The sequence below is a fragment of the Canis lupus genome, chromosome 4 (assembly GCF_011100685.1).
Source record: "Canis lupus familiaris isolate Mischka breed German Shepherd chromosome 4, alternate assembly UU_Cfam_GSD_1.0, whole genome shotgun sequence".
NCBI lineage: Eukaryota > Metazoa > Chordata > Mammalia > Carnivora > Canidae > Canis > Canis lupus.
The window spans coordinates 59,248,465-59,253,659 of NC_049225.1; the positions used below are offsets into that span (position 1 = coordinate 59,248,465).

At 35.7% G+C, this 5,195-nt stretch overlaps 1 long non-coding RNA gene across 3 annotated transcripts in view; it reads right to left on the bottom strand.

The window, feature by feature from the left end:
- Positions 1-4,058, bottom strand: part of LOC106558730 — a 42,852-nt gene extending 38,794 nt beyond the window's left edge. Inside the window, exon 1 of one of the 3 annotated variants that reach the window (XR_005358407.1) lies at positions 3,772-4,058. This is a non-coding gene — a long non-coding RNA (uncharacterized LOC106558730). The remainder of the gene's footprint in view (positions 1-3,771) is intronic. The other 2 variants (XR_005358405.1, XR_005358406.1) reach the window with 2 other exon arrangements.
- Positions 4,059-5,195: the final 1,137 nt, after the last annotated feature.

A 5,195-nucleotide genomic window follows, 5' to 3' on the forward strand; every position in this document is an offset into this window, starting at 1 on the left:
CCCGGGATTGAGTTCTGCGTCAGGCTCCCAGTGCGTGGAGCCTGCTTCTCCCTCTGCCTGTGTCTCTGCCTCTTCTCTCTCTCTCTCTATGTGACTATCGTAAATAAATAAATTAAAAAAAAAAGTCTGATGAAAAATGTACCCACAATAAAATATAAGTAAGTATCAAAAATTTACAATTAATAATGTTAAAAAATAACCCATAAAACAATAAAAATGGCAACTTAGGTCAAGTGAAAGCTGTATTTCCCTACCATTAAGGAGCTCTTACATATTGATAAAAAGATAAGCATATATGGAACTATTACTTTCCCTCTGTTTCACCAGCAGTTACCCAGACTCTATGAATGGCAATGCCATCACTCCAGTTAGATTGGGCCAAAAACCAAAAAGTAATTATGAGCCTTCTTTTTCTCTTCTGTTTATTTCAGGGAATTCTATTTACCCAACACTCAAAATCTGAACAGCATATGTACATACTATTCTCAGTGTCTGTGTGGTGTTCTAACAGAGCCTGGGAAAGATGGAGTCAAAACTCTTGGTACTTGCTGAATCCAGTATAACTGGAAAGAGTATCAACTTGATATTTCCAGAAAACATTTCCATATTACCATATGTCAAGCTTCTTTTCCAGTAGCTAGAGTTAGAAAACGTTATTTTTTAAGATTTATTTTTTAGAGGGAGCACATGCACACACATGAGCATGGCAGAGGAGTAGAGGGAGAGGGAAAGACAGTCCTAAGCAGACTCCACGCTAAGGAGGGGTGCAGAGCCCCAGGCCTGGCCTCATCTCAGGACCACGAGACCATGACCTGAGCCAAAACCAAGAGTCGGAGACTCAACTGACTGTGCCATTCAGGTGCCCCCATTTTGGGGTTTTGAATCCATGTTTACACAGCTCTAAACATTCAGCTGAACTGGAGTAAAACCTAGTAATTATAATGAACACTAAACCTTGAACACTAAACTATATGTCTGATGAATAACCTCAACTTCACAATAAATAGAAAACAAAAATTACTCCATATTATGATTAATTTGGTTCTTTTTTATGAACTAGATATTTTATCATGGAGCCCATGATACTTGGCTTAATTTTACATGGGGATCTAACTTACGTATCAGATATCCTGTGATATTGTTCCGATTTTGAATTTAGAGTCTAAGGGGATTCAGCATTAGAAAGAAAAATATTTGGGATAAAGAGAATAATTCAATTAGAATGAATCATCTATATCTATATATATAGTATACATAATTATAGTGAGTTTGTCAGCATTTTAGATAAATGCATTTTAAATTTCTATCCTATGTAAATTGTTTAAAAATAACATGAAGCAACTAATATCCAAAAAATTAACTCAAATGTAGAAGGGTTGTCAAGTAGGTCACCTATACTATTATTTAAATTTTTCCTGCCAGTCTTTAACCTTTAGCCACATGGTTTAAGGGAAGATTTTGAGAGCTTCGACGTTTCTTTGTTTTTCAAAACATTCAGCCCAATGTCTTAATTATGGCAATGTCAACTTAAGAACTTATCTGGATTTTTTTCTACAGACTCTGTCACTTGAATCAGATGCCAAAAAAATATTGCTGCCAATGTCGTAAGAGCTACCACACTCAGGCCAGAAACAGTAGGCCTAATTCATGGACCTTTCTGGTCAGTAAGGGGTGTAGGTACCATGAACACAAAGAAGTCATACTACATACGAAGTAACCGGTCATAACTACTGGGTGACTTAGTCCTTATCCAATTGCTGCTAGCTTATCATAGACTCTACCTCCTTTCTCCCAATCTCAACTGATGTTCACTGACTCTTACATTATCATCTCTAAACTCCCAGGCCTGCCCTTCCTCCAACAATCGTGTTTTCAGCTGACGGCAATCCTAGGTCATACATTCTCTATCCCTACAAAATATATATTAAATAACACTTAAAGTTGAAGAGCTGCAGTTACTTAAACCTCTATTTTCCCATGCACAGAATCAAGAAATTTTTTATTCATTTGGCAGATATTTACTGGATACCTACTCTGTAACAGGCATTGTTCTAAACTTTAGGGACATTTCCAGGAAGAGCAATGAGGCCAGAGTACCTGGAGCTGTGAAATCAAAACTAGGGTGTAGTTGGTACTCCTGTTACTTTTCCTTCAAATAATACAAACCACTATTTGTGTTCTTTCAAATACAGATGAAATACAACTGCAGTGCCCTCTGAGCATCATGCTAAATATTAAAATATTCTTAAAGGTATTATAATTTTTTAAATGTATCAACATATAAACTAACTGAAAGAATATTAAAGCAAATTGTATATGGCCTGCAAATGAAAAATCCTAATCATAAAGCAAAAATAATTGAGTAAATAGGAGTGTGTGTGACCTATTGTATTATGTTAGGGCCCACTGCAAAATGAATATATGGGGACACTTGTTCAAAAATTCAAAAGAAAGGACTACTAAGAATACTAAAATATTAAGATTTTACCTCTAAAAATATTTTGTTACTTATAAAATATAATAGAGGTAATAGTGATATATAAGAATATAAATTTTTAAATTGTGAAAAAATATTATTTTGGTGTCAAAATTTATATAAAATAATGAACAAAGTACTATATTATTGTAGTATCTTGATTTAGATATTTTTGGCTTGCCTTTATGCTAATTTATTATGTCTTCAAAATTTATGCCTTTAGTAACTTTATTTTCAAATTGATATAATTGAAAGTAAAGTGAGTTGCTCTTGGCAAAACCAAGATTGCAACTAATTTTTCATAATTTTCAATTTTGAGAAGACTATTTCCACTGATGCAACCATTCCTGGAACTGTTAAGAGTATTTTTATAGACTGTAACAACACTGGGAAATATTTCTGATAAATTATCTTGAAGTATAAATTACAGTACATTTACAATTGATGAGTTTCACAACACTTTTTCTGAAATGATTTAGATTTTCATACAGCTGAGTTTCCTGTCTGAATTTAACTTTAAAGGTTATGCAAAAAAAAAATAAAATAAAATAAAAAAATAAATAAATAAAGGTTATGCAATGGCAATTTAATGTTTCCTATAACATTTCCTGTAACTTGTGGAGGTCATGCAAGGAACCAAAAGTGCCTTCATGAAATAACACACACCACCTGTTTATGCATTGTCTATATGTTCAATTAAAAGGAAAAAATAATTTTCAAATTGTCTTGTTAATAATTGGTTTATGCAAAGCTTTATGTACAAAAATGGAGTTTTTTTCTGTTGAATTAGGTGACCTTGAAATGTAATTTGTATTTCTAAGCCTGTGGGTATTTACATTGACCCAGCAATTTTCAAATTTTTGGAGACTCTGAACTCTTTGAAGAATTCTAATAGCTTCTTGATATGCTTTATTGCAATGTCCATGGATATGCTGTTATTTTATAAGAATTTGCTGACAAAGATTACTGCCTGGGCATCTACAGTACCTGTTCTGGTACTTAGGCAAGAGAGTTAATAATTACAGTCACTAGAGGGGTGGGATCCAGGACTGGTTAGCAAGGCAGCCTCCCACCCAGGTCCCTGTGCTGTCCCATGTGGAGCCCCTCTTCTCTCTTGGGGCTGTACCCACTGTTATCACCACTATTGCTCTTGCTCTCCCATGTTAGTGATCCATTTGCACATACAGACACAGCTATGAGGCCAATTGCTCAGGGCCTGTGTCACCTGCCTTGCTTACTGGTTTCAATCAGCAACAATTATCACTGCTTATAGTCTGTGGGATAGGTAGGCTTACCTGGGTAGTTCTTCTCTAAATGGTATGAACTGTGGCTGCAGTCATTCAGCTGATTTGGAATGTCCAAGATGGCTTGCTGGAGGTTCAACTGGTTTGGAATGTCCAAGATGGTTCATTCACTGGAGGTTCAACTAGCTTGGAATGTCCAAGATGGTGGCAGTTGGGCCTTTGTGGAAGGTGGGGATCTCATGTGGGGCTATCATCTGGAGCACTTTGATTTTCCTCCATCTGGCCTCTCCAGGTGGCTCACTTTAGGCTTCCTTAAAAGTATTGTGGTTTCAGGATAATCACTCTCTTTTCTAGGGTGGCTGGATTCTCAGAGTACAGAATTGGAAGCTCTCAAGCCTTTTTTAAGGCTTAGGATAGGAATTAGCACAAACTTATTTCTGCAGTATTTTACTATTAAAACAAGTCACAAGGCCAGCTTAAATTCAACATCCATCCTTCCCTCCCGCCCTCTGTCTTTCCTCCTCTCATCTACTCTGATCTATAGCCATCTCCAGTATCACAGCCTGGGTCTGTATAAAAAAGCTAACTTCATATCCAGTTGGATACACATCACATACAATTTATGACCTAACCATCTATTCCTCATGAACAGTGTCACCATTTTGACTTGCATTAACAATCTCATAACCTAAGACATGGTCAAAATAAATTTCTCCATGGAATTTGCTGGGACCACTTCCTAGAATTCACAGAGTATGCTCCATTTTCTTTGGTAATCCTAGTGGCAGACATATAGTAACTATTCATACTTTTGTACCAAATATTTTTCTATCACTTCCTTCTCTCTGTCTTCTGAAGTCCATAGTCTTTACTAAAACTATTTTCATCACAGTTGACCTTGGTTTGAAGATCAGGACTTTGTCTTCTTATTCTTCATCAATCTGTGTAATGTGCTTTTTAAAATTTTAACTAAAGGAAAATTACAGACCTTTTGGTACAATGAGTTCCAACCATGTTGACCCTAGGGTCATAAATCATCCAGGTTTGTCTGGGACTAGACCATTTTAGTAATGAAATTTATGTGTCTCAGGGAACCCCTTTTCATGATACAAAAACTCTCAGTTTTCTGTAATGGGTGCAGAAGGTTGGAGGAAAATTCTAAAACCAGCATAGCAGCCCTCAAAAATAGGTCTGAAAGAACTCATTTTAATATCAAATGAACTCAGCATAGATTATCTACCTTCTTTAGTTACTGCCACTGTTTTACCCCTGAGCCCTGATATTAGTAATCACAATTTATAGTTCATAGTAATAAATCACCCATTGCTGCATCAGTCTGAGTGATACAACTTAAGTGTGCAAATTAATTGCACATGTACTCATGACCATTGCCCATATACCTTTGACTTTCTTGTAGATTAACTATGATGCACTGCATCAAGATAGTGGTAAATTTATTTGTGAAAAAAATTCTG